A 17,054-nucleotide genomic window follows, 5' to 3' on the forward strand; every position below is an offset into this window, starting at 1 on the left:
CAAAATAGCCCAAAAATTTATGTAATTTTTCTAACAATACTAATGAATAATATTTTTCGCTTTAATGAAAATTAAATTGAGTATTGTAGTTTTTATTGCCAGAAGGGTTTTGCTTAAGAAGTATAAAAAATAAATAAAATCAATTATAAATTTATGAATTTAAAAATTCACCATTTTTGAAATTAAATATTTACTATATAGCAAATAGCTGGAGATTTGCAAAAAATATCCTAGATTCCTTCAACCTTCTACTTTGCAAAAACGTACAAATATAAGAAAAAAATAACTTTAGGTAGTCAGGAAAAATAATTTTCTTTATGGGACACCGGTGTTCCAATCGTCCATAAAGGGTTAAAATCATTTTTTTTCAATACTTATGCAATATAGACGATTTGTGGAAAGTTACATTTCGTTGATTGGTTGATTGTAATTTTTCCGTTTCTCTGGTATCGACTTAAAAGCCAAACAGTAAGGGATGTCGATTTACGGTTTTAGGTACTTGACTCATAAATCGATACTCCCTAAAGATTTGATACTCGTAAAACTTCCCAAATACAGTTAGAGCATTTAAGTATCAATCAGAAAGCGAACTGCCTACAAACAAAATCGCTGAAGAAACCTCCTTTTAAGAAACACAATTTTCCGGCCGATGTAAGTTCGGTAATAAATGCGTTGCTATAGGAAAATTTGTCGAAATGGTTTAAATTGAACTGAATTGAATTTCAATTGGTCTGTAAAATAGTGTTTCTTATGTTAAGGTTTCTTCAGCGGTTTTGTCCATTATAGGTAGTTCGCAGACATCAGGATTTGTCGCATGTTATGTATAGTAATTGGTACTTGAATATTTTGAAAAGCTTTATAAGTAAGTCACCGCTTTGCAATAAATTTGTTCTAAATTCTTATCAGATAACATGGTGTTACCTTTGAAAGGTCCGTAGTTTCGTTTCTATGACTCCTTTTTCTTGGCGAATTGATAAATATTGTTTCATGAACCACTCATCCCCTTCGTAATGGTTTTTATTGTAAAGTCAAAAACACTATAGTTCATGATTAGGTCATTTTCCATACTTGAAAGCTTATGATCTCTATCTATAACACATTTTTATTATAAAATAAAATTTTCCTATTACCCAAGTTTTAGATTTGAAGCAGAAGAAGGATTTCACTATTTTATAGTCAATATTACCACTTTTTTTTAAATAAATAGTACATTTTTAGAACTAATCAAAAATAGGAATAACCTATATGAATTTCGCACTTATTTATACTCCAAAATTGAATTACGGCTAATGTGCACGCCTGGATAAGATGAGTACGGCGCACTATGATAAAAATGATTGTTGGGCAGACCTCTACTTATTACGGGTCTTATTGGAATCCCTCCTTTTCCCTTCAAAATTCTATTTTTAAGCCTTTAAGGACGAGTGTGACACCGTTGTCCCAAAAACAAGAACATTTTCTTAAATTGTAGAAAATTATTTTGTCCTCTAAATCAGAGGTGTGCAAGAACCGTTTGAAACCGAACAAACGTCAAATGAAACATGTACGTTAATGGTCAAACCGCTACCTGAACAAACTAATTTTGACGTTTATTCGGCTTTAACGGTTCTTGCACACTTCTGCTCTAAATAGTCCGAAAAATTAGATTTTATTTTTGGGACACCAGTGTCCATAGTCCCATTCGTCCTTAAAGGGTTAAAATTTCGACTTTAATTAGTAAGATTGAGACGTTTGTGTTATAGAATTTTTTAATGATATAAAAGCGAAATTAATTTTAATAATAAATTTGAAGTTAAAAAAGAATTAACACTATTATAATGTCGGGGAAAGTGCTCATGCTTCATACAATCCCAAGTTTCGTAATGACCAATTTTTTCTTATGTTGCCGAATAAATGTGACTCTGCAATATATTAAAAAGAAACTGGGTACTTTGTCCAAGTTTTTAAAATATGGGTGCGATAAGTCACATATATTGAAATACATAGAAAAAATTAGTCATTACGAAGCTTGGGATCGTGCGAAGCAGGAAAGTGCTGAATGATCTTTTAAATTATACTTGAAAATTTAATTATTATGCCTCTGGCACACCTTTTAGATCGGTAAAATTCCATGAAATCAAAATTGGCGTCCCTTTCTTTATCAAAAGGTTTGCATAAATCTGTCCTACTCTTTCGACTCCAAATTGGACTGAACTAGACTTAATTTTGTGTGATGTTCAAAAGAAGAAGAAGAGTGTAAAAGAGCAGGATAGATATATGCTAAACTTTTAAGAAAGAAAGGAATGTGAATTTTGATTTTATGAAATTTTCCGGATCTAAAAGGTGTGCCAGAGCCATTAAAATTTATATTGAATTTGAAGTTATCAAATTTAAAAGTTGTTGAATTTTTACAGATTAACTCGAAACTGTTAAATTTATTTTAAGCTTTAAGAAATTCTGAGCTTATTCTTAAAAATTCAACAACTTTTATATACGACAACTTCAAATTCAAAGGTTATGAGTTCAACAATTTTAAATAAAATAATTTTAAATTATTATGGCGCTGGCACACCTTTTCAATTTAGAAAAATACAATCGATTGAAAATTTACCTCTCACCTTTTCGAATTGAAATTAGATATAAGTTAGTTCTTTCTGTCAAATGCAAATCGAAATTGAAAATGAAAATGAAATTGAAATTTCACTTTGCATTTGACAGAAAGAGACAACTATATCTAATTTCAATTTGAAAGAGTGAGAGGTAAAATTTCAATCGATTGAAATCCACTAAATTGAAAATATGTGCCACCACCATTAAGGTTAACATTTTATATTTTTGATATGAAAAACTTTGATTTAAATTGGTTTTTTTGTTTTTGTTTTTGTTTTTTTCAACTTTTGTAGATATTTTTCATATTTTTTTTTAATGTTTTATCTTAAACTTGGAATCTTCCTATGCGAGATGGTCGTGTCTTCACAAAACACTTACCTGCAATTTATATTATATAAATGCTGAATATTTTATATGATTTTTTTATGTTTCTTATTATTAATTTTTTTATTTAAATTTAAAATTTAAATTCAACTCTTTCTGTAAAAATACACAAAGTTTCACATTAGTAGTAGTGTAAGGAACTCTAATCAAACTGGAATAGTGTCATTTTTTGGTATTTTTACCAATTTTAAATTAAACAACTTTTTTAAAAATATTTTTGACTAGTGGAAAATTTTACACCTTTGATACAATTTTAAATTACACAATAGAATTGTTGATACAGACTAATTTGAATCGTTTATGTCCGCTACAACTTCGAGCACTCCGCAAATTTTCCTTCATCATTGTTTTTTTTTGCACTATGTCTCTCTTTACTTCTTGCAAAGTTGCCATATTGAAGTCAAAGCAATACATTAAAAGGAGCCTGACAAATTTTATTGAATTTCTATTGGGGACAGTAATTCAATATTGTCGCAGTTATACTCTCTGAGTGCTTGATAAAAGCATTCGCAGAGACTTTCTTCTGCATCTACAATATTATAGCACAAGGAAAGGCATGGGTTTGGGATAGGAATTGTCGATTTCAGTCATTCTCTTCTTTTTCCACTTACCATGCATTTTCCACCAAGCTAGCTTATTGTGGCTCTACTATTCTCTCCTCCTGACATTCCCAAAAATTTTTCCCTCCCTGGGGTTGAATGTGTCTCTCTTTTCCATGGCGGAAGGCACTTCTTCGGTTGTCCGTAATTCAATTTTGATATTTATTTAAACCTCATAGACTCCCCTCTCATTTTTCGTCTATGAAAACCCGCCACTCACTGCTACTTCCCACCGAGTCTACCACGCTTCTAGCAATGGGGATGCATATTAAGGGTGTAACATTTATCCAAAAAAAATCTAACAATTGAGTTACTGATTTTTTTTTGTTTTAAGAATGAAAAAAATATACAATCTTCAGATGAATGTTTATAACTCTGCTTCTGTTATAGTTCTTTCATGTCTACCAGGGAAGTCAATAGACCTCCTGAGTGTAATTCGTCCAAAAAATTATTTAAAAATATGCCTCTTTTATGGTTTACAGTTTATTAAAAGAGAAATAATTATGATAACGATAATATTGATTATTTACTTACTTTTTAGTAAAGAAAAACACAGTACAAGAATTTTAATTGTGGGTGGGACCGGAAGGAATCCATAAGTTGAAAATAGGCCACGCCCCTTAGAAGACTTCAATATATCACATAATGTCCTGGATATATGCTTAAGATATTCTCAATATTAGGAAATTTATTTAGAATTATAGAAGGAGCCCTCTAACGCATAATGCCTTAGACAGACTTATGGGACTTCGGCTTAAGCCGAGAGACGGCTTAGTGAATAATTTATGGCAATGTAGGGTCGAATGAGCACCTCTTCGACAGGGAACCCCTATTGACACTTTTGTCAATATGTTTTAATTTATTTAATGTATCTAATAAAAATGTACGTAATATGGCGTTTTTTCATTAATCTACGTTTTTCGATTAGGGTAAGTGTTCAAATTTCGTATTCCAAATGGTACAGAGCAAGGTGTCACTAGGTGCTGACACGAGTTCTTAAATTGTCAATAGGTGTTCCTTTCACACTAGTCTAGCTATTATTTACATTATAATTACGTTAGTCCGTATCTCAACTTAAGTCGTAAGTGCGTGCAGCACATAATCTATTAATTATTCAGTAGGGGAAAGGCTCATAATTTTGTCCAGTTTCTTATTTTGGACACTTTGAGGATAAAATTGGACACTAAAAATAAATTGATTAAAATTATGAATTTTTATTCCAATATTTGATGAGTAATGAATTCTATCTAAATATTTGTTATTTTTGGAAGATTTTAACACTAAATACGTTAAATATTGAATATGATTTGAGTTAAAATTGCTGTGTAGAAAATTCAGTGTGAGCAATTTCTTACGAGAAATATGATAGAACTTCGTGTTTACTTCAGTCTTATTTAGCTGTGATGAAGTACTAACAATGTTTCTTCGCTTTTTTTGAGTGATATTATTGAATATTCATTGAATATTGTGTTGATTCACGTTAGTGGTGATTTATATATTTGACCTGAAGTGAGATTTGCATTGTGAATTAGATTTTTCGTGTGAAAAATGGGAGATTTTTGAAGACATTTACCAGTGATGTGATACTCCTTATTTTGGACATGTGGTTTTCTCGCGAAATTTCGTGAAGTTTTAGCTTTTGTGATGACTAGGTTGGACAAATGCCTGGAGAAACAAAGGAGCATCATCTCTACGAACGAGTTGTAGTGAGGAAAGCCTTAAAAGGCATCCGGAAAGGCAAGGGAATGAGCGAATCCGCACGTACTTGGAGTACCGAAGTCAATTCACTTTAATGAATAATATGGAAAGTTTCCGGGCTTCTTATGACATTCTACGTTTCCCTTACATGAACAGGAAGAGGACTTGATAAGATTGGTTCATTAAATGAAGAACAATGGGCATCCTGTTGAGGCGGATTAGCTGTCCAAATTTATAACCAAGTTGTCCAAATTTATAACCAAGTTGTCTAAAATAAGAATCAAATTCACCTCTACATATCAATTTATTTTTAAACGTATTAAAACTAATTTTAGTAAAAATAAGACGATAAATAACTTGCCAGGATTCTAAACAACCTTTTTGAAAAGAGAATAACAAGAAAAGTCAATTAGTATTGAAAATATCGCACTTCAAACTTGGAACATCGATACTTATAAGCAGATTGGTGAGAATTATGAGCCTCTACCCTATATATTTAATATTTTTTAATTAATTATTCAAATATATATTTAATAATTAGTTATGTATTATTACACTCCTAAGATAAAAAATCACTTCATAAAGCCTTTAAAACTCTATTATACTTTATGAAAAATTCAACTGCAAAAACAGAATGTTTGTTCTGACTCTGAAAGAACTTTTAAAAAATTGTAACACCCTTGTTTCAGGGATTTCAGGGAATGGGGAGAAATATTCTTGCCAAGGGGATAGAAAATTAGAGATGGAGGAAAGTGAGCGTACATAGCCATTGTACCATCTCACCCCAAACATTTATAATAATCTCTCTCTCAGTGCGATAGAAATAATTTCCCAATAGGCTACTGTTACATATTGATACTGTCACGCTGCGTCAAATTCCAATATAAATGCAGATTATGTTGGAGGATCCGTACAAACACACGTTCATTCATAATACATGTGCCAAGTGATGGAATTAATAGGGTGGGTGGAAAACTCACGAAATGCATTTAGGGTGTCCTAACTCTATGGTATCTATCTCGTCTGTTACACTGGCACGCACTTGAGCAACGTGAGACACTCTAATTGCACTGAATCATCCCTCAAGTCACAGCCCTAAAATTTCAGTTTAATTTCCATGATGGATTGGGTTTTTGGGTTGGATGAAATGAAGGAATTCTGAAAGATATTTTTGGTATTGAAATTAAATATTCCGTAAGACATACTGACAATTATTAACCCCTCAATTTAAATGTTTGAATAGGCTTAAGCATGTTCGTTAAAACTCGTGTGGGACTTGAAAATGTGTGCATGAGTTCAGTGGCAACCCTTCCTTAAATTGTGTGAAATTTTCTTGTTAAACCCTTCTGAAGGAAAGCGATGGTCAAGGGTATAGGAAGGAAAAAAAGGTGTATCTTACCTTCATTCTCATATTATAACAAATAATAATAATATAAATTATATACCTGTTATAGGTTATAATTTAAATCTTCAAATTTTACTTAAACTTTGGGAAAGTGTATATTGCAATTACCTGATCATGAATATATAGACACGGTTTAAAATTCTTTTTTCGTCACGTCTGACATTGGGAGAAATCCGAAAAAGTCAAAATAACATTCCGGAAATGTTAATTTTACCCTGCAGAGTATTGATCCAAAAGCGGTGTAAATATTACCCTTTTTAGGTATATTGTGTGTTAAAGTTACCCTTCTTTCATGTTAATTTTACCCTTAAAAAATGTAAAATTGACATTAAAAAATGTTGATATATTTTTACACCCAAAAAATGTTAAAGTTATGACGAAAAAAAGTTAATCGTAGCCTCTTTTTTTCTCAGTGGATCTTTAATAACTCAAAATTGTGAGACCTTTAGAACCCCATTATAAATCAATGTAGAGCCTATTCAACTTTTAAAACTTTTCAAGGTTTGTTCTATCCTCCAATATCACATTTTAAATTAGAAATTAATTTCGATTTTCTAACATGTAAAAACTTTGTCAAATTCTACAAAATTGTAGAAAGTCTTTATAATAGACTTTCTTTAATGGATATCAAAACTCTTCCCTTCGATACGTTGAGTTGAGTTAAGTTCCCCTTTAAATTATTAAAAATATTTACAAAAAAATCAGTTCACTGTAAAAATTTGTATATAGAGTTTTTATAGTGATTTCTGGTTTCTTTGTATAGGGGAAGTGCTTATAATTTTGGACAGTCTGCATATAAGCATCGATATCCTAAGTTTGAAGTGCCATATTTTCAATACTAATTGACTTTTCTTGTTACTCTCTTTTCAGAAGGATTGTTTAGAAACTTGGCAAGCTATTTATCATCTCATTTTTACTAAAATTAGTTTTAATACGTTTAAAAATGAATTGATATGTAGAGGTGAATTTGACTCTTATTTTGGACAACTTGGTTATTAATTTTTACAACTTGTCTGTAAATTTGGACAGATAATCCGCCTCAACAGGATGCCCATTGTTCTTCATTTTATGAACCAATCTTATCAAGTCCTCTTCCTGGTCATGTAAGGGAAACGTGGAATGTCACAAGAAGCCCAGAAACTTTCCATATCATTCATTAAAGTGAGTTGACTTCGGTACTCCAAGTACGTGCGGATTCGCTCATTCCCTGCCCTTTCCGGGAGCCTTTCAAGGCATTTCTCACTGCATCTCTTTCGTAGAGATGATGCTCCTTTGTTTCTCCAGGCATTTGTCCAACCTAGTCATCACAAAAGCTAAAACTTCACGAAATTTCGTGAGAAAAACACCTGTCCAAAATAAGAATCATCACCTCACTGGTGAATGTCTTTAAAAAATTCCCATTTTTCACACGAAAAATATAATTCACAAGGCAAATCTCACTTCAGGTCAAATGTACAAATCATCAGTAACGTGAATCAACACAATATTCAATGAATATTCAATAATATCACTCAAAAACAGCGAACAAACTTTGTTAGTACTTCACCAAAACTAAATAAGACTGAAGTAAGCCACGAAGTTCTGTCATATTTCTCGTAAGCAATTGCTCACACTGAATTTTCAACAAAGCAATTTCAACTCAAATCATATTCAAATTTTAACGTATTTAGTGTTAAAATATTCCAAAAAGAACAAATATTTAGATAGAATTCATTATTCATCAAATATTGGAATAAAAATCCATCATTTTAATCAATTTATTTTTAGTGTCCAATGTTATCCTCAAAGTGTCCAAAATAAGAAACTGGACAAAATTAGAAGCATTTCCCCTAAGCATAAAATATTGAAGATCTTGAATTTATTTTACTGCTCGAACTCCACGGAGAGAGCAGTAGTCCCTCGACTTTTTTCATCCCCCCCCCCAAATTTTTACCTTCCAGCCCCCGGAGATCACTTTTCTCAACAAATCTTCACGTTTCAGATGATTTCTGAAAAATGTCACGCTGTTTGTCCGTCTGTCCAGCTCTAGAGGCCAAACGATTAGAGATAGCGACTTGGAACCTTCAAGAGACCCCCGATAAGTCGACCCAAGGATCGTTAACATGCCCCTCATTTTTCCCCACCCTTCCCTTTCCCCACCAAAACTATGTTTTTTGGGATTGCTTGAAAACGCGTCGTGTGATTTATTTTTTCATTTTTGGATATGTTTTAGATTTAGAGATTACACAGGCGTACATTTCGTCCTTGGACGGAAATATCGTTGAATCATTCCTAGTAACGGTTTTTCAAGGTCAAAGATTAAAAAGACACTAGAGATTCCATTTATCAAGCGAATTGAGTCCTATTTGGGCTCGCTGAAAGGTCTTGGAATTTCCTATAAAACTGAACCTGTTCCAATCGGTTTTAAATCGGTAATGAACCGGTTCACAACCGATAAATAATATTTATACGAAATTCAATTAAATGACTCCTGGGTGTATTTTGGGAAATATTTTGTGTGATTTATAAGTCGGTTCAAATCGGTTGTGAACCCGTAATGAACCGGTTATTTACCAATAAGAAATTTTTGTTCGAATATAATTTTTATTACTCTTCAAACTATTTTGTGGAATCTATTGAGTTATTTATGAATCGATTCAAGTCGGTTGAGTACCGGTAAACGGTAAATGATGCGAAAGTACTTTTGAAGTATAGCATCTGAGTCACGATCACGAGTTCAAGCATTTCGCAAAGCCTGGGATGCTTTGCCAGCCCTTTTTAATAAAAAATGTTCAAATCCGGTCTCGACACCGCCACAAACAAGACCTATGCAAATGGAAAGAGGTTAAATAGATAGTTTTCCTTAAGCTTTGTTCCTATGCCGAATTTCAACTGTTTAGCCCTTGTCAGAAAGGAGTTTTAAGGTAAAATCCTCCCATTTTGTATGAAGGCTACCTGAATGTGGGGTCAGGAGAAAGGGTGGTATGCAAAGACAAAAAGTTTGAGTCATTCGCCGACCCTATACCGAATTTTATCAAGATCGCTCTAGCCGTTCTTGCAGAATTTGCTGTCAAAATAGCGATTTTTTTGAAGGATAAAGGTTTTTCATAAGGATTCCCAACATTTATTGTCCTAGATCGTGGAAATTTTTAATTCTTATACCAATACCTACAAAATAAAATGTGGTTAAAAAATACATTTGTTGCGATTCCGAGACCACCTCCCATATAGTTTCGACCATTCTCCTTTCAGTGAATTATAAAAAAGCTGACAAAACTTTCGTTTTGGAAAAAATCAAGTTCTCAAATGAAAGTAGTTTTCGAACGGAATTCTTTGCATTTGAATATTTTCCAAATTTTACTTTTGAGAAGAAGAGCTTAATATAATAATAAGATAAATTCGAAACCTATTTACATAATCGAAATATGTTACGTGAATTGAAAGTTTCAATTTTGAAATTTTTCTTCAAAATGAATAAAAATAAAACTGTTACAAATTGTTTTTCAAAGTTCTATTTTTCTATGACCCACTTTGTTATTATTGAACACATTTTTGGCTTAATTTTGTCAAATACTATACGTTTCGCAAAATTTTTTTAAGCTTAAGCATTTGGTGTTCTCTATGGTCCTTTCTGACTTATTTTGGTATTTCTATTAGCTAGATGCCTGGTTTAAATTATAACGATTGCAATATCCATTGAGTATGCAATTAGATGAGGGTTTGATATTGCTATCCAAGAGGACTTTTGACATATGTCGCATGAGGTGTATGAACATTCACCTCAAATTTCTCCCCAAAAATTCATCTCCAACCAAGGGCCCAACACACCCTTCAATTTGATTAATATTCCGTTCACATTGCACTGCAGAAGTAGACATAATGGTAAATTTGCTGGCTCTTTTTTTTGCTCTAGCTATACGTACTAACAATTTTTCCTGCTGGAAAAATTCATATTAGGAAATGTTTTCCACTTTCTACAAGACTCGTGACAACATTTTGTAATTCGCTACACTTTTTTTTACCATTCCATGTTCTTGCATTTTTTATTCAATTACAGTTGGGCATACATTTTGAAGAATCTCCATGTCACTTTGTTCGATTGAATGCCAAGGAAAAAGAGGTTGAAGAAACTTTTCCTTTTTTCTCTCAAATGGGAGTTTAGTTTTGGTGTATATATGAAACCCTTGAAAGTCTTTAATAGTAGCTTTACTCTTGAAAATAAATGGTTTCTTCTTCGTTATATTAATTTCCGAAACATGATACAATGTTAAATGAAATATGAAATACAATACACCCACTTTCAAACACTTCCAGTTTCAATAATCACTCAAAGAAAATCGATTTTATTGACTGAAAACTTGGCATATATACTTTTAGTTTTCTTCTTCATCTTTTTCACTGCACATTAAATCATTCTATTAGTGATATATTGTTAGGTAAAGGTACTTTAAAGGAGTGACTTGGACATTTCAACTGGTTAACTCTTTCCTATAAACATTTTATTTTCAATTTTATTGAAATATAAATCAATAACTGCCTCTAGAATGGCTGCAAGATAATATTCAGCTTTTAAGATCGGCTTAGGAATATGTTTATTCACCAGATTATTTACATATGCAAATCTCCTTGTTTACGCATCATGTAATACGCCATGTAATCCATGGGTCAATTTTGAATGATGTGCAATCGTTATACACATTCATCAATATTACAGCTCATTAAATAAGTACTTTGATAAAGTAGACAATGCTAATAAGGTTTAGTGGTCGGTAGCCAATCTTCAGAGAAAATGGGTGGAAAAGCTCTTTCTCACATGTTTAATTTATAAATAATTTACATTTAAATAGAAAATAAAAATTAATTTAATGTTTATTTAATTTAATTAAATATTTAATCATTCTTATACTAACATAAAGAACCTTCACAAGATTTGTGATTATTTTTAAATTTGAGCTTCACTGAGAAAAAAACGGGGGTGCGATTAACTTTTTTTCCTCATAACTTTAACACTTTTTAGGTGTAAAAATATATCAACATTTTTTAATGTTAATTTTCCACCTTTTCAGGGGTAAAAATAAACATGAAAGAAGGGTAACTTTGACCCCTAACACACCTAAAAAGCATAATATTTACACCTATTTCGGATCAATACTGCAGGGTAAAATAGACATTTCCGGAATGTTATTTCAACTTTTTCAGATTTCTTTCAGTGTTGAATACTACAACAAACATTTCAAGAATTTTAAATTACCAATAAATTTTAAAATTTCCTCGTCTTGATTTGTATTTTCTGAATTACAGTTAGCTGACATGGTATTTATTTTATTACAAATACAAATATTAAAATAAAGGTATGAAAATTTATAAATTGTAGCATTCTAGAGTAAAGAAAATGATTGGATTATAATATTTATTTTGTTACGTGTTAAATTATTTATAGTAGTTAATTGCTTTAAATATCATTCATCAAATATTTATTCTCGTGAAATATTTTCGTGGCATCACGTTTTCCTGATTTGCTCGAATTTAAAGGTATTCAAACATTTATAGCTATTGCTTAAATATTGAATTTCTTGTGACAGAGAAATATTTATGAGAAAGGGGTGGCAAAGCGGCCCATACATTTCGAAATGTTCGAACTCGGACTTAAATACCTCAAAAGTACTTTTATATCACTTACCCATCTTAATTAATAAAGGCCCTCACGAGGAAAAACGTTTCGTAAAGTTTTTTTTCCCGCCAAAATCCCGAACACCAAAATTTTGAACGCCAAAATCCCGAAAAGGTCAAAATCCCGAAAGCCAAAATCCCGAAAGACAAAATCCCGAAAGTTCAAAATTCTGATAGGGATGAAATTATATGGAGGAAAATGTTTAGAATAATTTCCTAAGACACAGAAGATTTGTCTTTGCCTCCAGCAAACGCGGGTACCATCGTGGGAGTAGCTATAACACTTTTAAGAATTCGGGATTTTGGCTTTCGGGATTTTGACCGGGACCCATTTATTCTTCTACACAGGACCCGATCTCATAATACGAAAGAATTTCTCACTTTAGAGATATTTCGTGTAACGGTCGCGAGTGCAAAAAAATCCATAGGTGGCTTCAACCTTGGTGGCTTGAAACTTGTCAGTTATTCCTAGACCTTTCCAATGAGCCCAAATACGATTCCATTCGGATGAGTAATGCATTTTCTAGTCTTTTTGACATTATTTTCGAATAAAGGCGAAATATCCGCTTAGGGAAACAGTACGAAATTTCGGTCAGCTTGCAATTTCGGCCACTTCTTATATTTCTTAAATTTTCATGAATTTTTAGTTTTTTAATACTCTCTACATGCAATGCAAAAAAGCAAAAAAATGTCGCTTCCACAAATGAGATGATGTGAAAACAACTTTAGAAGGATTCCGGAAGGGCACTTTGATTCTCATAGTTGAGAATCAAAGTGGATGAAATATTACTCAAAGCTATGTCTATTATTTTTATGAATTTTGAAATGTATTAAAACTGATTTTAGAAGAAAGAAAGACAATAAACTAAGGTTTCAAGCAACCCTCCTCAATAAGTAGTAACAAAAAAATTCAATTTGTATTAAAAATATTACACTTCAAACTTAAGAAAACGAAAACTTACCCTATGTAAGTTTTCAAAAGCATATCCAAAAGTGAAAAATAAAATCACACGACGACTTTTCGAGGATTCTCAAAAATCCAAAAACATGTTTTTGGGAAGGTTTTTCGATAGACTTATGGGGGGTCCTTCAAAGATCTTACGTCGCCATTTCTAACTGTTTCGTTGTTAAGTTTGGTAATGAATTGGAAGGCATTGAATTCAAAAATTGTTTCTAACTTACTTGGGGACCTTTTTGATTTTATTTGTCCCACAGAATTCCTTGTGAAGAAATGCTAGGTTGATTTTACGACATTGAACAATTAGAAAATCCTGAATTGTTATTGTTTTCTTAATACGATTGACCCGTGGAACCGGTGGTAGCCAAAATTTCGAGTCTTATGTTCACGTAAACACTATATTGTGTTATAGCTTATTGATTTTCGTAATTTACTGTGGTCAGCTATGACTTTTACGATCATTCGATGCTTTCGCAGCCTCAAAAATCTAAAAGAGCCTCTAACAAGAAAGTTCTATCATTTATCCAAACTTGGAAAATTAATTGTGAAGACACTAAATAATTACTGGCATTATACTAAAATTTTGTTATTTTTGAAATACTCGAGATGAATTTCAGTTTGTGTCTATAAATGAAAAGTACCGGACTTTTTCGACGTAAGGCAATTACTTTAATATTTCTAAATTAAAATTGTTTAAATATACTTGAAAAAAGTTACCAAAAATTAAAAAAAAACTCAAGTTTTAAGGAGTGATTCTATTTTATTGGCCGCCACTGTATGTATTTTTAGCAGAATTCTGCTAACCTTAAAACGCCACTTGCTACACGCAGTGCCACTTCCATATATTTGGTTAGCAGTTTTTGTTCGAGAACTACTGACTTCAGCATATTTTTGCTGATCGAATCATCAAAAATATGCTAAAAACGCTGTATTTTCACGATCATACTTGTAAAGTTACTCAAATATGTATTTCAGCCAAACACGTAATCTGAAATGTGTAATTTAAATTTTGTGTAATTGGTAAACTGTGTAATCAACTGCGAATGATTACACAGTTGTGTACATTTTCTTATATATGTTGTGTGAAATTACACAGTTTTCAGACAAAATGTGTACAAATTACACAAATGTGTATGAGTACACACGATTACATTGTTTATGTAAAATTTACAAAGAAAATCATAAATTAGTCAAAATTTTTTTTGCTGTGCAGTGATTTTTCAGTTTCATTAGGTTTAGGGACTTTTGTGTTCAGTGGGAGGAGTTGCCTTTGGAAGTCATCCGGAACTCTTCTGGAATTGAGTGTTGTGTCCTCGTGTCCTTTCTTCATAAAAGAATCAAAAATTCGTACATTCGTTTTCGACTTAAGTCTGGTGTGGAATATAACAGAGACACTGTAGAATGAGTGAAACTTATCTGGGGATGATTATAAGGATCGATTGCGATAATATTTCTAAATGTGTAATAATACAAATCAGACTCAAATTTTTGTCAAACTAAATCATAGAAATATGTGATGAAACTGATTTTGTTTCGTCCGAGTATTTTCAGTATAATCAGTGTGCTTTAAGGGCTTTAAGTAAAAAAGCAGCAGGTAAATTAGTTGGTAAATCTTCTTCAAAGTTCTTCTTAGTTCCAATCTGTCATGTGTTAAATTTAAAATACTGTGATTATTCACAGTCAAGTATTTATCTTCCATGAATATTTTTCTTTCAACATATTTCCCATATAATCTCTTGAAGCCCCATAGCATAGGTTATATATGTTTTATCCGTACTTCTGGGTGTTTATCGAGTCTTCAGAACGTGCTACTGAATTGAGGAATTAAGATCGACAAATAGACGAGGGTTTCATTAAATGCGACGCAAACAAATGTGGCCTGTGAAAAGAATAAATGCGTATAGAAGTGAAGTAGATCTGAAGAATAAATAAAATTCTGTCGTTTTTGTTCCATTCATTCACATTTTCCCTTCCTTTTCAACTTAGATACATTGGTCGGTCCTTGTCCATGTTATTTGCCTGCTATTTCGATAAAAACCTCATTATCGTCGTTGCTCATTCTCGAGAGCAATCCGTGTGAATCCCTTTGCTCCGTTTGCCAATGACATTAGGAGGAGTCATTTGGGTTTTCTATTTTCCATTGATAAATTTGTATATACTCTTGGAAAGAGAGAGAGAAAAAAATAAATGTGCGGAAAGTCCATATTAAATAAATAATTCATGGTATGGGTGCTCTTGAAGTCGCGTTCATTATCGTCCGTCATCCAGTTTTGACTTTTTATTACCCATTGGGTTACCCAGAGTAAGAAGGATAAAAATTGGATAAGGGATATGGATGAGAGAGTGAGTCAGAATCAAACCATTTCTCTGTGAATTATGCATGGTCTGACTTTATAAGTGGAATGTTTATGGATCTCATGGGACTTTTTCTACCCAGACATTTCTTTATCCTTTACTGAAGAGGCTCTCTTTCTCGTAAAAGACGACCAAGTATCCAACAAGGAACAATTTTTATGACTTACCAATGCTCAATATGTGAATATATAAATTTTGTTTCTTGTTAGAAATTGGGTGAATTCGCATCTAATTTTATTTGAATTTTTCTCTATTCCTTTCAATAAATTCACTGAATACACGGTAAAAAAGTTTTGAAAAGTACTTTGCCAACAGTTCCTTTGTCATAAAGTATAGAGAAAGTCTTTTGTGATACTGAATATTACCAAAGTTTTGATAACTTTTGCAATGCTTCATAGCAACTTTGCTATGTATGTACCATATTTAACTTTTAATTTTCAGGATTATTTTGTTAAATAATAGTCAACAGCAAACAAATGAGCAGTAATGGTAATACAGTAATTTTAATGGCTTCAGCACACCTTTAAGATCAGGAAAATTTCATGAAATCAAATTCTCATTCCTTTCTCAAACGTTTAGCACGTAATCTATCTCATTCTTTTGCTTTCAAAATTGAATTGAACTAAATAGAGTTTGCTGTGACTTTCAAAAGAAGAAAAAGGTGAAGAAAAAAAATGTGAATTTTGATTTTATGAAATTTTCCTGATATAAAAAGTGTACTAGAGTACCCAAGAAGCAAAATAGCTGCCTTATAGATCCAAGTATGAGACAAGTCTTTTAGTGTACTTTTAAAAGACTTAAAGTGAGAATTTTCTGTGGAAATTCCTATAGAAGCTCCTAAGATCCTTATGAGTGCGCCACTTTACTTATAGTAATCTCAGTGATGGAACCAAGACCGTTATAAGCAACTAAAAAGATTTTTGGTTCTATAGTGCCTTACTTAGGGAATTCTACAAGACTATTAAGAAAAAAATGTTTCTTGGGTAGTAAGTAGTACCGGTTCACAACCGATTTATAAAACACTCAAAACATCGCCCAAAATTGCTTAAGACCGATTAAATTGATATTCGGATAAAACTTACTTGTCGGTTCATAACTGGTTCAGTCGTATCATAAATTCCAAGATCTTTTTTTAGGCCTTAATGCTTTAAATGGTAGGTCTTAATTAAGGACTGGATTTTTAGATATACATAATGGCGGACGAATGAAATTGTCTCTTCTGGCACCTCTTGTTTTTAATTCGAAATATTGTACAAACGGTAGAATTAACAACCACAGTAATATGTTTCGTTTAACCAGTCATAGCGATTGAACACCTTAGAAAAGAAAAAAATATCGTGTAAGAATTAAGGGAAGAGCACCAGCGATGGGCAGTGTTCCTTGAATCGTAAGGTCATTACCGTATTTTTGCAATAAT

Source organism: Phlebotomus papatasi, chromosome 2 (assembly GCF_024763615.1).
Source record: "Phlebotomus papatasi isolate M1 chromosome 2, Ppap_2.1, whole genome shotgun sequence".
NCBI classification, from domain to species: Eukaryota; Metazoa; Arthropoda; class Insecta; order Diptera; family Psychodidae; genus Phlebotomus; species Phlebotomus papatasi.